This window comes from Canis aureus, chromosome 17, assembly GCF_053574225.1.
Source record: "Canis aureus isolate CA01 chromosome 17, VMU_Caureus_v.1.0, whole genome shotgun sequence".
Lineage (NCBI taxonomy): Eukaryota > Metazoa > Chordata > Mammalia > Carnivora > Canidae > Canis > Canis aureus.
Genome location: NC_135627.1, coordinates 23,999,171 through 24,011,565, shown reverse-complemented (window position 1 = coordinate 24,011,565; position 12,395 = coordinate 23,999,171). Strand labels below are relative to the sequence as shown.

Genomic DNA, 12,395 nt, shown 5'->3' with positions numbered 1-12,395 from the left:
TCTAAAGTAGAGATCAATCATTCTACATTGGAGCAAGAGGATGGATATGGAACTTCAAGTGTCCTTTCCCTAAAGTGAAGGGCAAAAATCCTTTATTTGGTATGTTTGACTACAATGGAAATGTTGAGTTCTGTCAGAAAGTAAAAGGTGAAACAATAATAGCTATTTATTTAAAAAAAGAAATAAAAAAGAGATATTGTTAATTGTAAGAAAAACAAATGCTATTTCTTTTGTTGTACAACAAATGAAAGAACTATAACCATGGTTCCTGACTTCTTGCTGCAAAGGGTGGTCAGAGGGTCAGTAGCACTGGCATCATGTGAGATATTTTAAATATCCAGTACATCAAGTCTCAGGAAGGATTTACTGAGTCAGAATCTTCAAAAGTGCACCAAGAAAATCTTGTTAAAATGTAGACTTTGAATCAAATTTTAGGAATGTACCCCAGCTGAAAATCTGCGAGGTGAGGCTTCTGCTACTGTCTGCTCTTAGCACTGATCAACATTTCTCAGCTGTTAACCGTATGTTCATAGATAGACACAGAAATACAAGCAACAGGCATTGACTTTACTCTGTGGCAGACAATACTGGTAGGTTAAGTAGAGGGGAAAATGCACGTTTGGGTGTGATGTAAGAGATCTTACATCTTATTTTGCACAGGAGAACAATTATATCTAAAATAGAAAAATTGTTTATTTATATTAATATCAACTATTGCATGAAATTTTAAGAAAGCCTTCTTGAAGACTTGATCAAATTGCAATATAAGAATTCAAAAATTACCTCCTCTGTATTTGCCATTCTTTAAATCTATGAAAGTTAATGCCATTGACATCTATGAAAATGAAAGATTTGCAAATTAATAAGAATACAAATTTGAAAAAAAACAGTTTGGTTGCATCTTCTAGATTAAAATATAAATAATGAAAACTGTATATTATGCTGTATATTTTTGATTTTTGATTTTCTAGAATAAAAGAACAAAATAAAAAGATATTCTGATTTTCAAAACATGTATATAAGAAAACAATTATTGGATGATTATGTTTGATTAAAACAAAGCATGGATGCTAGGATCCTTCTATAATACTAATAAAGGGATATACCACAGTGTTATAAATAGTCTTGATTAAAAGAGTATTAACCTTTAATTGGAATAAAAATTAGATAATGTGTAGTTATGTTTAATCATCGTAAATATATTTTAAGTTTATTTTTGCTATTATTGTAAAGAGACAATATTAAAATAGTTTGAACAAAGTAAGTCTCCTCCTTATTTTCAGTTCTCTGGCTTTTCCAGGAATATCCAAACATGTGTAATTTCTTTTGCTTGGCAAGGGAATAATCAAAATTATAGTATGTTTTAAGACAAAGTTTTGTGTTGGTACAAATCCAAATTTTTGTGAGGTTCCAGACATTTCAAATTAAGTATTCTTTAAACAATAATAACAACAACAACAAAATAAAAATGAGAGCAACAAAAATCCACATGGTCCAGAATGGAGCAATAAAACATTTCCTTTCAGCTTTGTTTGCTTTTTACAACCATTAGCAAAACTCTTACCACACAAGAAGCACAAGGCTGTTTTTATCCCTTTGTGCTAAGTAATGAAAGTAAAACCAAAAGATACACAATTTTTACTCTACATTCTTTCTTTGACATTTTCTGCATTAAGCTGAGATGAATGTAAACAAAGACAGATGTCCACAATCATATTGTCAAAATATGTTTTCATTAATTCTTCTCAAAGGGAAATTATGTTGCCTATGATAGTGTGTGATGATGAAAAGTATACATTCCTTGAACATGTCCTATAAAAAAATCCCATGGGCTCCAGCATTCTTTGAAATGAAGTATTCTTTACAACATGACTTCATATAAATAGTTTGACAGAGGAAGTTTTCTAAAATAAGTGATGAGACTTTTTTTTTTAATGAAGTTTTGACCTAGTCAGTGGCTCTGCAGATAATATGCTGACAACTCAGAAACCCAAAGAACCCTACACCAATACGAATATTTTACAATAAAGACATCGCGGTGTATAGTTATTTTATATTCTTGATTACATTGTGAAGACTTTCAGTTTTGTGACTCCTATGTCTTAGAATACTTCACATAGTTCTATAAATAAACTTCTAGTGAAAAACATACTTTGTAATTTTATAGTTGTTGCTACTTAACTATTATTTTTCAGTAAAACATGGAAAAATGGGACCCTTACTGTTTGATAAATATCTATTATCTGCTATATTCTCAGAATTTGCTTATAATATTTTCCAAATTATCATAGTGAATTGTTTAATTAATTCTAGAAAACTACCAAAAGTGATGCAGATATGACTGCTATTCATATGAATAACTAATTATCCGGCCTTATTTCCCACCTGTGTGCTACAAAATCTCACTGAGCTTAGACATTCTGGAGTCTATGGAACAAGTACGTTTATATAATTCCAACTCTACCTTCTCATCTCATAGCTACACCATGTCCTTTGTTGCCAGTACTCTCCAAGACAATACAGATTAAGCACATGTCATTATACTCCACTGGTATCACCAGAGCTCTACATCTCTGTCAGGTGTGCTAAAAAGTTTTCTGCAGGGTTATGTCACATATGGCCATCGGTGCCTTAAGCAACAATGTTTATTCCAAGACCAGCCACCTGAAACCATCTAGCAAGAAAGACAAGATACTGAAATAGCCTGGAGGATGGAAATGGAGCTACAATCCAACCACAAATCACTGAGTCGTACTATATGTCTATTTACTATTTAAGGGAAGCTTGAGTTTAAGTATAAAATTAATAAATGATTTTTAATTATGAAAATAACATTTCGAGCACCTGCGTGGTTCAATTGGCTGTGTCTTTTTTTTAAATTTCAGCTCAGGTCATGATCTCAGGGTCATAGCATTGAGCCCTGAGTTGATTCTATGCTGGATATGGAACCTGCTTAAGATCTCTCTCTTCCTCTCACTCTGCCTCTCTTTCCCACTCATTCACTCTCTCTTTCTCTCTCAAAAAAAAAAAAAAAAAAAAGAAAAATAAAAAGTAGAAAATATTATTTTTTCACAATATTCATGTTAATGCTGGACAATATATTATTATTATCCATATAGACTTACCCATCTATATAAACTTGTGTTAATGAAATTTATTCCCCAAATTGATGATTTCCAATTATGTTGAGCCATAATAATAAAGAATTTGCCTTTCTCTTCTAGAATATTTCCTCCATAATCTTGTTTCTCCTAATTTTCTAAAAGAAGAATGAATATAAATTTTAAAAATGTGTCTCAGAATCAAGAGACAATAAAGACAAAAAACAAACTTCCCTTAGAAATTTAAGAATCATTTTTTTATTTACTATCTGAGGCAATATTTTCTATTTGTTTCCTAACAAAACAAGTAAACAATTTTAATTAGTGAATGTGTCGTACTATGAACCATCAATTTAGACACAGTCTCTTGCTTATTAAAAAGGGTAGATAATAAAGTATTCATGAGCTTAATTTTCAAGGAGCTTTTAGGCTTGCAGAGTGATAGTGTTGCTGGTGGTGGTGATGATCATGATAGTGTGGGTGGTGCTGCTGTGACTTTAATACATGCCATCAGATAAGGTAGATATGCTGCTCATGAAGAAGCCTTCCTTTCATTCACTTTATTATATTTTTCCTTTCATTCTCTTTAGATGGTTGAATAGCTATAGAAGATTCCATGAACTTTTTAAAAAAAGGATAATAACCTAATTGCCTCCTGATTTCTACTATACCAATAAATACACAGTAAATAAGATATTTAAAAATACTTGTGAATGAGTTGTTCAGAAATATGCAAATTTGAAGTATAGTGACTAGAAGTTTCTTCTAAAACTAGGATCTCCGAATTCATAAACATTTGTACTACTTACCTGCTTTGTGACTCTTGAGCAAGCTACTTAACATCTTTATGTGAGCTTAAATTTCACCATCTCTAAAAAAATAGATGATAATAATATTGAAACACTGGTTTACTAATATAATTAAATAAAATGGGCTATGTAAGAGAACCTAACCCAGTTTCAAAACATGTTAACTATTTAATAAATATTGCTATAATAGCTGATCATATTAATGTTGTTTTGTTTTTATTGTTATAAAAAATCATCTGAGCATATCAATACACGCAGAAAAAGCTTTACTATACATGTCAAAATTCAATGGCATGTATAATAAAATCACCATCAAACTAACAATAGAGAATTTAGGCATTAGAGTTTGACACTTCCTCAATTTATCAGTAACATTACAAAAAAACCCTCTATAGCTAACATCATATTTAATTAAAGAAACTGGAAGCTTTCTAATAAATTTCAGGAACAACACAAAGATGTTCACTCACTGATCTTTTTTTTAAAGACCTTACTGGAAGGGCACCTGGATGGTCTGGTGGGTTACAGATCCAACTCTTGGTTTTGGTTCAAGTGGTGATCTCAGGGTCACGAGACTGAGCCCTGTATTGGCCTCCGCACTCAGTGCAGACTCTGCTTGCTCTCTCTCTCTCACTGCCCTTCCCCCCACTCTCTAAAATAAATAAGTAAATCTTTAAAAAAAAATCTTACTGGATGTCCTAGTTAGTGCTATTAGACAAGAAAAGGAAGAAAACTTACACTGACTGGAAGGAAGAAATAAAACTCTCTTTGTTCAGAGATGACAACTGTGTAGAAAATCCCAAACAATGAAAATACCCTGGAACAAATAAAGCAATAATAGCAGTATTGCAGGATACAAAGTATATGTTAAAAAATTAATTTCTGTCTTATATGTTATCAATAAATAAGTTGACATCGAAGTTAAAAATACAGCACTAGTCACATTACCACAAAAAATACAGCACATTTTAGTCTCTGGCTGGTTGATGAACTCACAAGTGTAGATGGTGTGCTACATGAGGGGCAAGTCTTTTGCCAACATCACAAGGGTCTCTGGTTCAATGAGTGGTGTTTGACACTAATTCTTGCTATAACAAAATCTGTATAAAATATGTATGTGGAGGGATCCCTGGGTGGCGCAGCGGTTTAGCTCCTGCCTTTGGCCCAGGGCGTGATCCTGGAGACCCAGGATCGAATCCCACATCAGGCTCCTGGTGCACGGAGCCTGCTTCTTCCTCTGCCTGTGTTTCTGCCTCTCTCTCTCACTGTGTGCCTATCATTAAAAAAAAAAAAAAAATATGTATGTGGAAATCTGCAAAGTTCCAGAGAAAAAATAAAAAATAAAAGAAGCTCATAAAGTTAAAAAAATAAAGCAAGCAATTTGCATATTTAGTCTTTTCATAGAATAAATATTGTATGAGAAAATGAAATGAGAAACATAACTGATTTTTAGTATTCTACTTTAGAAAGCAAGAAAAACATTATTCTAGGTGAGACATGTGAAATGTACCTTTTATTATCACTACAATCTTCAATTTAATGTGTTCATACATTTCCTTTTTATTACAGAAATTAGCATTAGGAAACCACTTTTCTTTAATTACCAAGTAATGCCTCAGGTAAAAAGAATTACATTTCCTGTGATAAGAGTTCAATGGGGAAAAGAAAACATTTATGCTAATAACAGTTTAAGTCGTCAATTAGTAGTGCACTCACAGTCAGGAAAAATAGTTTTTAAGTCTTTAGCAAAAAATGAATCATCAACAAAATCAGCAACTAGAATTAGAATTAATTGCATCTATAGAGAAACATGTATTTGAATATTCAACTTGTTTCTCTTTTCTCCCTTCTCTTCCATATTCTTTCCAAGCCTAAAAAATCAAATCCATTGAACCAGCCAATCATTAAAACTATTGTTTCTGATATTATTTATAGCAAAATAATTCAAAAGCCCATAGCTATAACTGATTTCTGTGAGACATTGAGCTGTTGCAATAAGGGACCACTATCTGAATATTGCTTCAGGCCAATCTTTAACAAGATTTCCCAAATAAAGAAAATAATGAAAGGAACTTTATTTAGACTCCATAGCAAGACATTCTACACATAGTTGTCACATACTAACGCTTTTTAAATTGAAGAATACATTATCAAGTATTCTGGCTGAGGCCAGTGGTTGACCCACAAGGTATTCAAATACTATTTTCTGTAAACTAAGATCTTTCCAAATATAATGGGAACTGTTAGAGAATGTTTAAGCCAGATGCCACTGGGGAAGGGAGCAGATATAAACAAACAAACAAACAAACAAACAAACAAACAATCTTTAATTTCTCCAGGTAATGATTTTTTTTTAACTGATGCATTCTACTAGCAGTCATTATCTTGTAATTTTTCACTTGCAGAAGAAAAGTCTCATTTTACCCATAACAGTAATTTTTATTGATTGTGTTTCCAAACATAATGCTGAATAGTAGAAATGCACAGACCAGTAAAGACTAAAAGAAAACAAAACAAAGCAAACAAAGCCCCCCACAAAAAACAAAAACCCCTGCAGTATAAGAACTATAATGGGTCATAGACACAAATACACAATACAATGTGAGCTAATGGAAGCAATATGTCATATTGTTCAAGACATTTGAATATTTCACCAAACTGCCTGAATTGGAATCCTTACTCTGGCACTTAATAGTCATATGTGTTTCAGCAAGGGTATAACCTTTCTATGCCTTTGTTCCTCATTACAGTAATGGAAATAACTATTACTTCATAGAGATGTTGTGAATTAATAAAATAACACTCTAAAGTAAGTTTTAATAGCCCTTGGAGCATTGTAAGTGTTTATCTTTCATGATGCTTTGGTGTGAATATAACCAAAAACCTGTTAAAGCACAAGAGAAAATACGGAGGTAAGATGAGATTCAGGTTTGATTGAAATAATGATTCAATGATGAAGTAAAATATTTATTTTTTCTCTCTTTTCTTTATCCAAAGTTATACAGTTCTATTCATTGTAGAAGTGGCAAAGGCAAAAGGATAGGGAGCCAAAAGTACCTGGAACTTAGAAGTGCATTGGTGATACACAATGGGAGTAGAAAGTATATGATAATACTAACTACTAATAATAGGCATTCAACCACAATGTCCATTATAGAAGACAGGTATAGAACACTAAAAATACATCAAAAAGGAGAAAGTATTGCACTGGTGTTTTGGGTAATAAATTGGAAAAGTGTTCTCAAAATATGAACTGAGCTTTGAAGAAAGGTCTGAGAACACTAAAAATGATAGAATAAAGGAAAGATATGATAGTCAAAAATGTTAGAATATACAAAGTCATGTAGACCTTTGAAGCAAGTATATCTTGTCTTTAAGTCATAAATTGGATATTTTAAAGAAAAGCTTAGCCATAAAAGTGTAACTGATAATTTCCTTTTTCTACTTATCCTAAGTAACAATTAGAATCAAATTGGCTTGGGGCACCTGGGTCTCTCAGTTGATTAAACTTCTGACTCATGATTTTGGCTCAGGTCATGATATCACGGCTCTGCATTCAGATTGTCTCCCTCCCTCTCTTTCTACTCCTCCTTAACCCCATGTTCTCTATCTCAAAAATAATAATTTAAAAAAATCTTTAAAAAGTTAAGAATCAAATTGCCTTCCCATTACATATTCTTGAAGCTCCAAGATTGTGCAATGCCAAATTATTTCTAATTCTCATTTTTACTATGTAGCTCACCTTTTCTGTTTAGTCAAGTATGTCATAATCACATTTTCAAGGTAATGTTAGTTAGTTAATGGAAGTTTGTCTCATTACAAAGTAAAGATAAGTTGTAATTTCTCCATTTTTTTCTATTTCTTTACTGCTTTAATTTTTCTTACAGTTTCAATTCTATAAAGTCAAAAAAGGAAAGAAAAATTATAAATCGTCATGGTATTGGGGAGGCCAAAATGTTGGACTATTATTTTCATTAAACCAAAATATTTTAATTGATTTATTTCAATCAATATTAATCTTATTTTAGTTATATTTCAGCATGTGATTTGCCCCCAAGTAATATGTATAGTAAAATACCTTACTATAATTTTGTAATCAAATAACTAAGTTTTAAATTCTTGTCTTGCAATTTATAAGTTGAGTAATGTTGGCTAAATGATTTAATCTTCCTGGGTCAGTTTCCTAAACTACTAATACATATAATAAAACTTTTCCTACCTGCCTTGCACGATTAGTATGAGAAAATGAATTAAATAGTATAAGTGATTTTATTACATCAATAGAATAATAATACTTCAGAGGAATTCAATAAATATAATTCTAGAAGTTTAGATAAATATGAATGCATATTTCTCTTCTGGATGTAAAGTAACTCAGAAATTTTCAAGAAAGTAATTAGAAGACATTGCTGATCTGCTGCCATGGGTGGATGCAGATGTCTGTTCCTACAAGAAGCACGGCCATCTGTGTATACTGCAGCTTCATTGCTCTGTGACAACTTCCTGCTGAATGCAACACAGCTAAATCTAGAGCAAATTGAATAAGTATGTTTTCATTTTCAAGCATGTTAGTCATTTATTTTGCTGTCAGGAAATGTTTTTATTTGTTGTTGAGTTTCACATCACTAGTAATTTTATTGCACATTTAAGCAAGAAATCATTAGCCATTCTTCTATATGGTTGAATGTTTTAACAAACAAACTGAAACTTGGAAATCATGTCATATACTCTGAGTTATGTACTCTGAACAATTCCCAACCAAAGATATTCAAATGAGGATTTATTCATGCACAGAATTTATTACGTATAATGGCTTATACTTCAATATATATATGTTAAAATCTTAGTCCTTTGGAATTCTTATTTTATAAATAACCAATATAGTAAAGGAGTCTCAAAATATGTAAAGATTTCTGTAGAATTAGTTTTATATTGTGCAGGTAAGAATAGTAACATTTATAAAAGGTTAAATCTGTATTAATATACCTGTGAGTCAATCTTCCTTCTTTTACCCATGGAAACATGGTTCTGCTCTGGGATGCACCACACTTTATCTCCTTCGTGTTACTGACTCCCAAGGCCTTTCCAAGTATATGCTTTTGAAAGTCGAAGCATTTCAGGTTGGGAGGAAAATCAAACAGCTTACTCATGTCCACTTAAAACAAATCTCCCTGCGCTAAACAAGGCACTACTATTCACTGTCCTTCCGCATAGAAGCATGGCTCTCACACATACAGAATGATCATGGTTAATATCTTCAGGCTTTGTCCAATTAGTCTTCTATGAAATCCATGGTATTATTGCTTCCATGAGCTTTTGTTAAACCCTATTCTTCTATGGCTTACAAAAAAGTACTCTTGTCATATTTCTTTTTTTTTTGTTGTTGTTGTTTTGTTTTTAAAGATTTTAGTTATTCGTGAGAGACACACAAAGAGAAAAGCAGAGACACAAGCAAAGGGAGAAACAGGCTCCATGCAGGAAGCCCGATGCGGGACTCAACCCCAGAACTCCAGGATCATGCCCTGAGCCAAAGGCAGATGCTCAACCGCTGAGCCACCCAGATGTCCCTCTTGTCATATTTCTTTTATCTATTCTTATATACTTTTTTTCATTCTGATGATATGACAGTTACTTTTCTGTGTCAATTGATTGGGCTAAGGGATGACCCAATAGCTGTCCATCATTTCTGGCTATGTCTGTGTCAGAGATTAGCATTTGAATTAGTAGACTGAGTACAGAGATTCATCTTTACCAAAGTGGAGTTTGGGACAATCATCCAATCCACCAAAGACCAGAATAGAACAACAAGGTAGAGAAAAGGCAACTTTTATTATTCTCTTGAATTGGGATACCCATCTTTTCATGACCTCTGACATCAGAACTTCTAGCTCTCAGGTTTTTGGATTCCTTTGTGCTTTAGATTTATACTAGTGCCTCTCATCTCTAAATTTTCACTCCTTTGGAATTGGGCAGAATTATACTTCCAGCTTTCTTTGTTCTCCAGCTTATGGATGGCAGATAGTGAAAGTTCTCAGCCTCCATAATCACAAGAGTTAATTGCATAAAAATCTCTCTCTTATATATATATCTATATCTACCCTATCTGTTCTGTTTCTCTGTTTTTCTTTCTGGAGAATGCTGACAATACAAATGTATTGTTGTCAGGTATCATAACCTTTGCATACTTTTTCTAGTTTCAAATACTTCATATATACAATTTCATGACACAACAGATTCCATGTTACGACCACTTTCCTAAACTTCAGCATTCTATTTGACATGGATTCCCCCTTTGAGTGGAGTGTCCTTTAGAGTTTTTTTGCAGAGAATATAATACACTCTAGCTGGTTTGAGTAGAGTGAGATTTCCTAATTTTTACAGAGATGAAAGACTCCATCACTCAATATTCATCAGTTGATAAACCTTTTGGATTTTGTTTTAAATGATTTTCATATAGTTTTGCTCATATAAGTCATTGTAATTCTGATCTATAAAATTTATTCTTAGTCTTTTAATATACTTGCCAGATTGAGAACAAGTTTTACCTATCTCTGAAAAATCATTTGTATTTCAAAATTTATATATAACCATTATATTATTGGAAACACATGCACAAAAAATAGGTAGGCAGGACTTTTTTATAGCCATGTACATTGGTGCATTTACGTTTCTTTTAAAATGTAAGGAACACAACATATGTCAGTTCTTTCAATTGTAAGAATTAGAAAGTATTCTATTCAGTAGCCAAACAACTACCTTCAAGGCAAAAATTATCATAGGTTCAGATTTGCATGCAAAGTTACCTAAATATTATTATAACATTTAAAAAAATCAAAAAAACTATTCTTTTTTTAAAAAAAAAAAACTACCCTGATCCCCACTTCTTTATCATAGTGAATTAGTAAATGACACTGCCATCTATAAAATTAATCAAGTTAGGGCACCTGGGTGACTCAGTGGTTGAGCATTTGGCTTTGGCTTAGGTTGTAATCCTGAGGTGCTGGGATCTTCTGCATCAGAATACTTGCAAGGAGTCTGCTTCTCCTTCTGCCTATGTCTCTAACTCTCTCTCTCGCTCTGTCTCTCATGAACAAATAAATAAAACTTAAAAAATTAATCAAGTTAGAATGAATGATGATGATTATTCCTGGATATCTTCCTCTCCCCAAACCCTCATATTAATCATGGCATGCTCTTGTCAGTTCTGCCTGAAAACTCAATCTCAAGACCATGAGTAATCACCATGCAATCTAGCTTTCATGGAACAATCTGTCATATGATGGACAAAAGACAAAAGATACAACTAGAGGCAGCTAAAAATTCTGAAGGGCTTTAAATAATATACCTATTGGATAAGGTCTATTTTAAAAGTGTATATATAAGGTGAGAAAATATATTTACAAGCATTTAAAATTAGCAAAGAACCAGACACTAACAAACAAAAAACCAAAAACCAGACTTGAAAAAGTTCCCAGGAGAACAAATAGAAATGAAAATATCATCTTTGGAATTAAAAAAAGCTATGGATAATTTCAATAAAAAAATAAACAAAGCTGAAGAATTTAATAAGAAGATAAATTATTGAAAGTACATGAAATGTAGAGCAGGAAAGAGGTGAAATGAATAAATGTTTTCCTTAAGTGCCCACTCTGCCCCTCTGCTCATCTTTTAAAATCTTCAATCTCTTAGTTCCATATGATATTTACCTGATACATCCTGTTTTTTAATTCTGTTTAGAAAGACACACTTGGCCTAGTTGTTTCCAATAATAGTAATATTATTAAGAGAAAAATTAGGAAGATAAAATATTCAGAGGCATTCTAGCCTTCCATAACAACTTAACACCAAATAAATGTTCACATATATTGCCTACATGAGGACCAAGTCAAAATGGCCGTTTTGAACCATGTTTTACTCAAATATGTATACTTTTTAAATTATACTTTAAAATTCTAGACTTATTTAGATTTATTCTCTTTGATTGAAAATGGAAACCAGCTTTTCAAAATAAAAATAAGATATTGTAAACTCAAATTCCAAATATTATTTGTTAGCATTTAAAAAAATTTGGTGATGATTTTATAATATACTCATGTTAGCTTAGTATCTAATTTCCTCACAACTTCTGTAAACTATGTAGTACTGTCAGCATTTATTAGGATGGTATATACATTTAGTTAACCATTTATTCAAAAGAGAGAATTGGAGCACCTGGATGACTCAATCAGTTAAGTGTCAGTTAACTCTTGACATTGGCTCAGGTCATGATCTCAGGGTCATAAGCTTGAGCCCTGCATCAGGCTCCACTCTGGGAGTCTTTCCTGCTTAAGATTCTTTTTCTGTCTGTTTTCTCTGCAACACCCACTCCTTGCTCATGCTATTTCTCTCTCTAAAATAAATAAGTAAATAAATAAATAGAAGAATTAAGTTAATTATATACTTTTTTCATCAGATCCCCAAAATGGTAGAATTTAAATTTATTTAA

The 12,395-nt window shown here is 32.2% G+C and overlaps 1 pseudogene; it reads left to right on the top strand.

Annotated features, from left to right (window-relative positions):
* Positions 1–4,868: 4,868 nt before the first annotated feature.
* On the top strand, positions 4,869–5,006 carry LOC144288209 (small nucleolar RNA SNORA62/SNORA6 family; annotated as a pseudogene).
* Positions 5,007–12,395: the final 7,389 nt, after the last annotated feature.